Source organism: Mus caroli, unplaced genomic scaffold, assembly GCF_978045245.1.
Source record: "Mus caroli unplaced genomic scaffold, Mus_caroli_1 scaffold_10, whole genome shotgun sequence".
NCBI lineage: Eukaryota > Metazoa > Chordata > Mammalia > Rodentia > Muridae > Mus > Mus caroli.
The window spans coordinates 115,263,099-115,275,329 of record NW_028227265.1 but is presented as its reverse complement, the minus strand read 5'-3'; the positions used below and the strand labels follow the sequence as shown (position 1 = coordinate 115,275,329).

General features: G+C 45.0%; 2 protein-coding genes and 1 pseudogene across 5 annotated transcripts in view; all 3 read right to left on the bottom strand.

Annotated features, from left to right (window-relative positions):
* Nucleotides 1-12,231, bottom strand: part of LOC147002524 (cadherin-11-like) — a 271,038-nt gene that overhangs the window by 178,397 nt on the left and 80,410 nt on the right. The gene's annotated exons all lie outside the window — the stretch shown is intronic.
* LOC147002525 (uncharacterized) overlaps nucleotides 1-12,231 on the bottom strand; it is a 239,771-nt gene that overhangs the window by 178,472 nt on the left and 49,068 nt on the right. The gene's annotated exons all lie outside the window — the stretch shown is intronic.
* Nucleotides 483-2,378, bottom strand: LOC147002526 (beta-defensin 3-like; annotated as a pseudogene).

Here is a 12,231-nt window from a genome sequence, read left to right as displayed (position 1 = left end):
GGAATGCCAGGGCCAAAAGAATGGGAATGGGTGGGTAGGGAAGTGGGGGGCGCTATGGGGGACTTTTGGGATAGTATTGGAAATGTAATTGAGGAAATTATGCAATAAAAATATTAAAAAAAAAAAAATAAAGAGTAGCTGGAGTCTCCATCTTTGCCTTTCTTTGGGATTGAATGGATGAAGCAGAGGTTAAGGAGGCCAAGGGATGAAGAAGGCAGGCAGGATGGCTGTGTGTGCTGTCTACAGGAAATCAATTAGCATATCAGAGACTGGAACAGATAGCCATAAAGTCCAGAAGCATAAGAGAAGCTTATGTCACTGATTGACTTCTACAAGGATTTTAGAATTCAGCCCATGAGAAAACAAACTGTGAGCTCACACAGCTGCTAGGGAGTCCTTGTTTGCATTTAATCAAGTAACTTTAATTTGGTTTAAGTTTTTTCCATCTTCATGGAGGAGCAAATTCTGGTGTTTTCTTTGGTTCACAGGATCTTTGTCTTCTTCTCTATTTTCTCCTGCAGCATTTGAGGAAAGGAACTCCACAACTGCCAATCTGACGAGTATTGCCAATGCACCGATTCCAGCATCTGCCTCCTTTCCTCAAACAACTTACTGGATTGTTGATTTTTTGGCTAAAAGCTGAAAGATAAGTAAGAAAAAAACACACATTAAAATTGAAAGTGACAGGTCAGAAATACATACCAATGTGTTCTTTTGATAAGTAGATCACAGAAGGCTGTTCTGCCCAAAAAGGAATATCTGTTTTAGCAGGGCTGAATCCAATTCTTGATAAAGACAGGCACTGTTGCAGTGTAGAGGAGGTGCTGGTATTCCTAGGACCCAAATGTTGAAGGATCTGCCCAACCCCTGACTGATTGGAGTATTCAAGGCCAGCATGCAGTAGCTCAGGAAAGATTCTGTGTGACTCCCTAGCTACTTCTCAGCAGCCCTGCCTTTGTTTCTCCACATACAAGTACCTACTTCTAGTATGTGAAACAGACACTGAGTGTGACTGTGCACATGAATGTGCATGTATGCACACACATATAGAGGCCACAGGTTGGCCTAAGATGTGCTGATAAATTCCTATCCAGCTCATTACTTGTTTTAGCTCCCTTATGTGAGCTGTCTAACCCCATTATTCTGTTTGTCTAAAGTCAAGTATGAAACAGAGCTTGGAGACTGAAAAGATGGCTCAGCCTTTAGGAGTGCATAACGCTCCTGCAGACCTGAGATAAGTTCCTAGTACCATATCAGGCAGTCCATATGTGCCTATAAAGAACTCCATCTCTGAGAGATTAGATGTCCTTTTATGACTTCTGTGAGTGCTGTACTACTTGGCACATACCCATACACAAATCAATACATATACACATAATTTAAAGAAAATAAATCTTTTCCACTAAATACACTTAAGCAAAAGTTTGGGAGACAGGATTTAATAGCCTCCCCTGAGCTATGAACCTCATTAACCCTGAAGACACTGTGTACTCAAGGGTATTCCATGGGGCTAAGGGGAGCAGAAGTTCTCAAACAGAGACTTGGCTGGTTATTCTGGAGAGTTCTCTAGAGAAAGCAGAGACTCGACTCCTTACATGTAAAGATTTCTAAATTAATACCTTTCTGTTCAGGTAAGAATGAAACATTCTTCGTGTTATTGTTTTTAAAGTACCTATCAGACACTCATTTCATTATCATAAGCTTAGCATCAGGAGTTAGGATATGGAAGTCAAGTGCTGCAGATCAGCAGAGCATGTGTCTACCTTAGGCTCCTTCAAGGGAAAAAGAAAGAGTCCTTTGTTTGTGTTAGTAGTCACACAATACACATTTTCTACAATGCTTAGAAGAAAGAAAGAACAATGCAAAAGTAAGGAGGGTATATGTAAAAAGGAGAAAAAGACACAGACAGAAACATAGAGATGGACTTATACACAGAAAGACAGACATACACACATAGAGACAGAAAGACAGATGCATGCGCAGAGGAACAAACACACATATAAAATGAGAGGGAGACAAACCAACACACAAAGATTAAGGGACATAAAGGTATACACATGCACACACAGAAACAGAGAGAGAGCAAGAGAGAGAGAGAGACAGACAGACAGACAGACAGACAGACACAAACATAGAGACACAGAAACTCAAAGACACAGAGAGAGATGCAAACAGAGAAACAGAGAAAGATACATAGAGAGGGAGACTCCAGAGACAAACACAGAGATACACAGGCACACAGACACACATACACACACACACATGATATAGGGTGTTTTCTCTCATATCAGTGTGGGATGACCCTATTCCCCTGACTCACCTGCAAGTGGAGACAGCAGCACCAGGAGAAATGCAAAGACAAGGTAATGGATCCTCATAACTGAAGCCTGGTGAGGTGCAGAGATGCAGAGGGACTTGAGCTCAGTGCCTTATATAGTGCCAGATGCTGCCTCCTGGGTAGATTTCAACACTGAATAGAACATCAAAATTACAATTATGTATCAAAGAGCACCTTACCTCTCATCCAGGAGTGGCCCTTTGAGAGCACACTCAGTGTTCCTTATGCAAATGTGAGGATCCCCAGGTGATGTCCTCCTGCACTGCTCAATAAGAACAGCTTCCTGCCTTACAACTCATGTGAGCAGGACCCAGGCTGTCCTGGGACATTCTTACTGGTTACAATTAGAGCATAGTTGACTATAACTCAGACATTTGACTTGGTCATCTTAGAGTCTGTCAACAGGCTTAGGCCTCAGTGAGGAGTAATTTCACATAAATCCATTTGAGCTTGGGCACACTCGGATGCTGGAGGCAACAGAATGTGAGCCAAGTCAAGGTTCTTCAAGCTTTTTAGGTCAGAACGTGGGCCTCATTTCATAGATTTCTCCAAGATACTGCTCAACAGTGGAGTTCATTTACTACAGTGGAGTCACATAAGTGTGCTGCTTCCTCTCTCAGAGAAAGCAATGAATTGGTAATGTGATACCTGAACATGGTGCCCCATTTCCACCTAGAAGAAAGCAGGGAGTAGCTGGTTCTAACCACTCTGTAATGAACAACTTGTGGGACATACTAGCCTTTGGGTCTGTGGTTCTTCTCTTTCTAAGATGATGTGAGTATCAGTGATGAGGGATTCAGTTGATTCTTGAATTGTATCCTTAGAATCCATGACAGTGAGAATCAATTCTCTTGTACCATCTCCCTACTGCACTTGCTGTGAACTGTCTGAGGGGTGCTGTGTTGTTCATCTCTGAATGAAGTCTCTTGGAAATTCTGTAACCCAGCTGTACATCTTTATCCTAGAAAACCATTGACATGTATCATGGCTTAACACATCCCTAGAACTGAGAAAGAAGGATTTTGTAAGAGAAAAGAATTTATCTTTCTCAGGATTTTTTTCTTCCCTACATGAAGATGAAATAAGCAGATGAGCAGAAATCTATAATGTATGAACAGTTTTGACAAAGGCTCTTGTATGGAGATCCCAGCAAAGAGATTTGAGGCTGGAGAATGAAGAGTTTAGACCCACACTAGAATCCTCACTCCCACTGCTGTGCTCTGAAAACCCACATTTTTGGCCTTGGTGGACACATGTTTTTTCATTAGATACTTTCTTTATTTACATTTCAAATGTTATCTCCTTTCCTAGTTTCCCCTCTGAAAATCCCATAAACTGGCATAAAGAAGAGGTTTTAAATTAAAACAAGATACAGTAAATGTACATATTTGTGGATTTCTGTGTACTATCTCAGTACATAGATAGGGTAGGGAATGATCAACTTGGGATAATTACCATATCCATCACTTCAAATTGCATAATTTTACTATACTAAGAGTAGATCCAATCCCCTCTCATTAGCTTCAGTAATGCTAACTTATAATAGACCAGAAGAAACCAGACATAATTCTCCTGTGTTTTTTAAAACACAAACATCCCTCTATTCTTACCTATACCTTTCTCTGGTCATCATTTGCCTGCGCTACAATTTGAGGGTTTCTTAAAATTAGCTGGTGGTTGACCTGTAATAATGGCTTGATCCAAAGAGGAAGTTTTTGCTGGATTAGGGAATAACAGGGCTAGGTTAGGATACAGTGGCATGTTATAAACAAGTTCTGTCTGTGATTAGAGAATTTCCACATACTGTCTCATGCCTCTTTGGGACTTTGCTTCCCTGTGTGATGCAGGTGTCTATTGAAAAAGCATGCTTACTCATCCCAACACTAAGATATTTCTTCCAGGCAGAGGAAGAGTAGACAAAAATAATGTGGAATAATTGTAAATACTCAGCCTGAATTAATACCACACCTCTCTCCATTTGCATAATTTCCTCACGTTCCACAGTAAAAAGCAAATGTGTTTATTTTCTATCAATATGGCCAAATACATTTGACAAATCAACCTTGATGGAAGAGAACTTACTTTGACTCAAGCCTTAGAGATTCAATCCATGGTCAGTGGGCATCACTGCTTTGTGGTCTGAAGCAAGGCAGGACATAAATGGCAAGGAGCTTGTGGTGAGGTAAACTCACTCACCTCCTGGTAACCATGAAGCACAAGGGAGGGGTCTGGTATGCCAATACCCATTGCTATGCTGTGTCCAAACCTAGCTCACTTCTAATAGGCCTCCATGCAGAATGCCCCACCATCTTCCAGAGGAGTCTCAGACAAACCAAAATTTTATCACTTTTCTTCTTGAGGACAATTAGGATCTCAGTCAAGCCAGGTAAGGCAGGGAAAAGCTCCATTGGTACACTGGTGTATGAAGGTGTGTGTGTGGGTTGGGGGGGAGGTTGTATGTGGCTTGAAGCCACCCACTCTAGTGGTGGATTATTTGAATTTAAATGTTAAATAATTAAAATTAAACTAAAATCTGGTCTCACATTCAGAGCACTCTGGCCACAGGTGAATGGCATCTGCCATATTGGCCCTCAAAACTAGAGATGACTTCTTTGAGACACAGAAGCACAGAGAGTAGTTTTCTCAAGATCAACACAGCTAAAAGTAACATGTTACAACTCAGATTTGCGTGCATGGTCAACAGACATTTACCATCTCTTCCAAGTACTTTATCACCCTACATCATTAAGTGGGAGTCACCCCGGATCCTATCCCTTACAAACATAGCTCAAGTCCATGTTCCCTGCCTATGGCAGGAGCTAAGGTATCTGTTGCCTGTGGCTACGGCATGGGAAGGGGCAGAAAAAAAAAATGGATCTTACCTCTTTCCTCTACAAAGAAAGTGTTGCCTCGATGTCTTATGTTAGTCAAGATCTTTGAGGGGACAGGGAAGAAAGTGGAGAAGATACCTTTAAAACAAAACTATACTGTTTAGGAGAAATCTCATATTTATTGTTTTGTGCTGTTTTCTTGAGACTCGGTCTTGTTCTGTAGCCCAGGCTGGACTTTTACCTACCTGCCCCAGCCTCCTGCACTCTGATATTATACACATACACTCAATGCCTAGCTAAGAGAAAATATTTTATGATAACATACAAGTCAAATAAATGCATGTTTATATGCAGGAATGCACACACTACTAGATGTGTGCACCCAAGTACACACACACACACACACACACTCACACAAAGATAAAAACATTTAGAAACACCCATGCTTGATAATACTGACAGACAGTACCACACCACGAACATTTTGGGAAGACAGCCAAGAATATGTCCCCCAAGGCAGCACAAAGCTGCCTGTCTAATGGTGCTGGCTTTCCTGGTCTGATAAATATCCCAGTTCCAGAAGCATCCTTGAAGGCTGGTTGGAGGCATACAAGCGGCCCCCCGACTGGCTGACAGGCAAGGGATGAAGCAAGGGATGACAGGAAGAAGAGGAGTTAGGCAAGAGCACCCAGCGCTAGAAGGTAACCCACAGATCTTAACATCAGCAGGAATAGAGAAGCAAGCACATGAAGCAAGTCTTAGTCTCCCCAGACTAAGACTGTCAGAGCCACAGCTTGGCTTCCCAAGAGAGTGTGAGACCCCACAGGACCATCACAGGTCCAGGTCAAACACCTTAAGTCCCAGCAGCCAAACAGGTGCCCACAGAGAGAGGAAAGCAGGACAGACGGCCAGGACCAGAACACAATAGGACAATGCCAGACATGGAACAGAAGCCCTGAGTGGAGGAAATGCTCTGTCTGTAATTGCCCCCACACAGGAGGAGAAGAAGAAAAAAACCCAGTACAAACGGAAAGCTGGGTAAACAAAAGGTACCAGGTTGCATTGTATGCAGCACATAATGTAGTATTTCCCAGCCAGTTAAAAATCCATACAGTCACTACAAAAGAGTCGCACAGGCATGATGCTGAGAAAGAACCTGTACACAGCGGATCTGGGCTTGGAGACTCTGTTTATACACAGCTCCATAACTCGCAAGAAGAATCGGCTTGGTCCGTCTCCTGCTCACCTCTGGCTGGGAAAGTGTGGATGTCGAATTGGCAGTGACGTCAGACAACCTCCAGGTGATTAGGACTGTATTCCCTCCCCCCCCCCACCCACCTCCCCCCCACTGAACCATATATTTAAGTTGTATAAACTCACAGTGTGCATGTCACTCTTCAGCGATGTCCTATTTGTTTTGGTTTGTTTTGCATTATCAACTGTATTCTTTATGTTGTTGTTGTTTTTCCGTTTTTTGAGGCAGCGTTTGTCTGTGTAGCTCTGGCTGTCCTGGAACTCACTTTGTAGACCAGGCTGGCCTCGAAATCAGAAATCTGCCTGCCTCTGCCTCCCAAGTGCTGGGATTAAAGGCGTGCGCCACCACCTCCAGGCCAGAGATGTGTTTTAAAAGAGAGGGAGCCTGCTCACTATCTGAGCCAAGTGCTAACTGAACCAAGGGCAGGAGGCCTCCCTGTGGAAGGGAACCTACTGGTCTTGGCCTTAAGAGGGCGCAGTTGTTGTGTCGTTCCTAGTTCCCTATCTTGCAGGAAGTGTTCCAAGACAAACAAACCTCACTCCTACTAGAAGGAAGCTGTCTCATGTTTATCCCATACCCCATCCATGCCTCAAGGCCACCAGAGAGCCCTGCTTCAGGGGTGCAGGAGTGAGGGGCAGGTAGGGCAGGGTGCACCCTCTGGTCATTCTAAACCTATCCTCTGTCCGTGCAAGACCATACAAGTAGAACCTGCAGTAAAAGACCCTTGAGGTCTGACACACCCCATCTCTCCTGAGCTCCCATGGAGGTGGGAGGTCCCTTGGTTTTGAGGGTCCTGGGAAAATATTTCCACAGGTAGAGGGGTATTAGATCTGCAAGTAATGTGCCCAGATTTGCATAGGGGACAGAGCACTATGAAAACCAGACTGGAGTCTTGAGAGTGAGAGGGCAGCTAAGTTTGACCTCAAGACTGGCCTGGGTTGTGAAGAAGCCCCAGGAGAGAGGTGGAGGTGGGGATTAGAGAGAGAGGACTGCAGTCATGGGATACTTAAGAGGAAGGTTTCTTATAAATAATAGCTGATGTCTGAAGGGTGGAAAGGGGAAGAAGACATTGATAGAACTGTTCCACGCAGCTAAACCTGAGAACATGCCAGAAACCAGAGCTGGTCCATAATTGGCGGGTCCATTTTGGAACTTTGTGGAAAGCCATGAACTGAATGGGCCTGACAGTAAGAAGAATACTGTCTTAGTTAATTAGGGTCTTACTGCTGTGAACAGACACCATGACCAAGGCAACATTCATTTAATTGGGGCTGACTTACAGGTTCAGAGGTTCATCTAGTATCATCAAGGTGGGAACATGGCAGCATCCAGGCAGGCATGATTCAGGAGGAGCTGAGTGTTCTACATCCTCATCTGAAGGATGCTTGCAGAATACTAGCGTCCAGGCAGCTAGGATGAGGGTCTTAAAGCCCACACCCACAGTGACACACCTACTCCAACAGGGCCACACTTTATAATAGTGCCACTCCCTGGGATGAGCATATACAAAACATCACAAATACTCCATTTGATTTCTAAGTATAAATTAAAATATAGAATAGGCACGGCAAATTGTCCAGAGACTACCCCACCCAGGTATCCATCCCATAGTCAGCCACCAAACCCAGACACTATTGCATATGCCAGCAAGATTTTGCTGAAGGGACCCTGGTATAGCTGTCTCGTATGAGGCTATGCCAATGCCTGGCAAATACAGAAGTGGATGTGAAAGACTCCAAGAGGAGCCCCTCGCTCAGGCCTCGGGACAATAGTGGACCTCCCAAGAACTCACGAGAGACCAAACTTGATGCAAACCACATGAGGGTTTATTCGGGGAAAGCCAGAGCTCTGGGGACGACTCATATCCCATGCAGGAGTAGAGGAGTCGACCTCGAGGGGGAAGGGGTCCCAGTTTTTATAGGCCCTCAGAGGGGAAAGGAGAAGGGGGGAGTAGGGGATTTCCAGATCTAAACAATCTCTATTCTCAAGAAATGGGTATGGGAGGGGTACAAGGAAAGAGTCTGGTACAGGTGCAGCAACTCCAGATTGGCCCCGGATGTGGTTGCTGGGGAGATTTTCCGACTCTATCCCAGCAGCCAATATCAAAAACACCTGGCAGTGAGATGCAGCAGTGGGCACACACCTGGGTTCAAGGAATGATCAGAACATTGGCAGACACACGGGTTCAAGGAGTGGCCAGAGCATTGTGCACCTCTATTTTTCTAAATCAGTGAAGCTAGTTCTGCTAGACATGAAATCTATTTTGCCAATTTCAGTGCTTCTGTGACCTTTCACATTCTGTCAGGATCTTTCAGATGCTCACAGACCTCTATTAAGATGGAACACAAGGCCCCCAATGGAGAAGCTAGAGAAAGCACCCAAGGAGCTGAATGGATCTGCAACCCTATAGGTGAAACAACAATATGAACTAACCAGTACCCCCAGAGCTCGTGCCTCCAGCTGCATATGTATCAGAAGATGGCCTAGTCGGCCATCACTAGGAAGAGAGGCCCCTTGGTATTGCAAACTTTATATGCCCCAGTACAGGGGAATGCCAGGGCCAAGAAGCGGGAGTGGGTGGGTATTGGAGCATGGCAGGGGGAGGTATAGGGAACTTTCCGGATAGCACTTGAAATGTATATAAAGAAAATATCTAATTTAAAAAAAGGTTAAAAAAAAAAGAATTAGAAATCTCAGGGCAAGCTTAGCAAAGTATACTTAGAATCTTCAGTACAGTCAGGTATGGCAGACTACATTGCACAATAGAAGCAAGTTGGTGAATTCTTCTGACAAAAGAAGATTCCCCACAGATACTTAAAAGAACAGCCAAGTTACACTCATATGCAAGAATTTACCAAGGTCTAGGAAATGGGGGGTGGGGTTGGGTTGTGGTATTACATTATTCATGAGAAGGTTTGCTAGAGCAGAACCTCCTGGTGCTAGCTTCCACAAGGCTCAAAGGTGTCACACAAATTGTGACTAGGGTGTGAAATCCTTACCTGTCATTAGCTGACCCTAGGCAGGGCTGTTTTATCTTTACTGCAAATATTACCTGGTTCCTGTAAGTCCTTTGAAGTCATTCCTTTGTTTTGTGTCAGATACTTCAATGTACTTTGCCTACTGTGACATCCTACCCCTTTGTTTTCTGTATAAGACTGGTGTTCACTTTGTGACAATACACTCAGATTCAACAGGCTCTCACTGTGGTCTTTGTCATTCACCGACTCCTTTGCCCACCTGCAACCAGAAAATCATTTGCAGATAGGAGACCCAAAATAGGGGTTAGTCTGCGGCAGTGAGGAGCAAGAACTGAAGAGGAACAGGCCTTCCTCTTACTGCTTATGCTGCTATGCTGGCCTCAGCAGCAGAGTCCCAGGAAGACCTCAGAGCTGCTGCTGCCGCCACCTCCTCCTCCTCCTCCTCCTCCTGCTCCTCCTCCTCCTCTTCTCTAAACCCACCACAGTCTTGACCAAGCAAGACTCTCAGCTCTCTGCTGCCGCTAATGAGGAGCTAAGGGTGGGGGTAGAAGCTCAAGGTGGGAAGCTGGGAATTGACTGTCCCACCTAGCTCACCCCTAGCCACTGCCTCAAAGATAATTCTCCCCAGGGTTTATTGCCTCTGCAAGTATTTATTAGCCATTTTCTCTCCAAATTTATGCCAAATCAATATTGGAATAATAGCTTGGCTGCAAGGATTGATTTCTTGTATTTAAGGTGAAAATAGTTTAGTTTGGAAGCCCCAAGCACAAGTCTCACACTGGTTGAAATGATAATGCTTAGCTCAAGGATTCCTGGGAAGCCTTCCAAAGCCAGAGGCCCCAAGAGGCAAATGGCCTTGGCTTTCAAGGCTGAGGCCTGGGAACCTGCATTATTCGTTTCAAGAAGGACCAGTGAGCAGGAACATGGCCCCTGTATTTCCCAGGTGCAGAAGGTAGCACCAGACATCCCTCAGCAGGTATGCCTCGAGCCAACTCCCCCTTCTTACTAAATGAGGAAACTGAGGCACAGAAAGGCTAAGCCCATAGCTTGGGTTTGTCTTCCTCTATGTGAGTGAGACTTCCTTGAACCTAGTGGTTACAGCTTTCTAATCCCAATGTGAGTCTGCCCAGTTCCTGAAACCACCACCCCAAATTGAGGCCCAGGATATGTGACTCCATTAAAAACTAGCATGGACCATCCAATCTTGCTGCCGGAAACTGGGTATCCAGGTAGTGTAAACAGCCCAACTCCTGCATCCTAAACAGAAAAGAACAAAATGCAGGGTGAACCCTAAACACTTGTGTGAAATCTGTCACGGGTCCTCCTAGAACTCAGGAGTACATATATATCCTCGGAGAAACCCTAATGTAGTATAAATAATGTATACTTTCCTATACCAAACTTACCATTCTCCCCACTTAATAAGGACTTTAAAAACTACCAAAAGGACAGGGGAAGTGGCTCAGTTGGTTAAGGGCTTACCAGGAAAACCTGAGGTCCTGAGTTTGGATCCCCAACCCACACATGAAAAGCTGGGTCAGTGGGGTATGCCTGTAACCCCAGGACTGGGGAGGTGGAGAAAAGGCTCCCTGGAGCTCGCTGCTAGCCAGTCTAATCTAGTCAGTGAGCTTGGTGTTCAGTGAGAAACCCTGTCTCAAAAAAAAAAGGGAAGACACCCAGCATTAAGCTCCAGCTTCCACACCCAAACACAAACTTGTACACACATGTCGCACACGGGTAGGGAGGAGTACTGAATTGCAGAGAAAAAAATGACCTGAGCCATCTCCCCAGTGGCCATCTCTCCGACTCTGGCAGGAACTCCCAGCTGCATTGAGCAGCCCTGACAGGAAGGGACTCACTATCACCTGCCCCCTATTATGCCCTAAGATAAGTTTACCTGCATCCACTTCCCACACATGCGCTGCTTGCTCAGAAAGGTAGGAGCGTGATGCTGAAAGACCCACAACGTGAGGACTCCCCCACGTTCTGACTCAGGAGAGGCGACACCCCAAATCACACACAAGAAACGGTCTTGCTGCAAATTGCAAGAGGATTTTTATTCAAGAGCGCTCTTGGGCCCACGGTTATACACCACGCAGGGGTAGAGGACTGTGGCGCCCTGAGTAGCTGAGTAAGGGGGTATTTAAAGGAAAAAACCAAAACTCAAGGAGGTGGAGACGGCGTTGTTGGAAAATACCAAAAATACCAGTTAAGAGTCACAAGGAAGTACAAAGTCACAAGTGTCAGGTTATCTCTCAAGACAGTTTCTAAGAGCCCCTAACAATCTAAGTGCCCCTAACAATAGCACATTTGCATTGCAGGTTCTCGTAATGGTCAGGGTGGGTCAGGGTGACTTTCTTTGAATGAACACTCTTTGAACCCAGGAATCCGGTGGGTGGAGGAAGGAATGTTGCTATCTGTTTTATGACCAGCACCTGGAGCACTAAGCCACAAAGACCACACTCCCAAGCCTGGGCCTAAAAGCCTCGAATTTTGTTTTTACTTTGCTATACTTCTTCAATGCCCCAAGTCAGCCTCTGTCCAGGCCAGAGTCAGCAGACCCTGAAGGAGTCTGGTCCCTGACATGCTCTGACACCTGCTAGTTTGGACGATCTTAGGTAAGTTATGAGATCTGTAGGTGATTTCATTTTCCTATTGCTGAACGGGGCCCAATGGTAATACTAAGGATTGGAGATGTAGCTCAGTCATGGAGTACTGGCCTGGCGCGTGCTAGGCCCAGAACTCAGTCTCCATCGTGCAAGAAAACATACAAGAATGCCTACATCTACTCTTGACTTTGCATTTCAAGCCAAGTTTGGGGTCTACAGC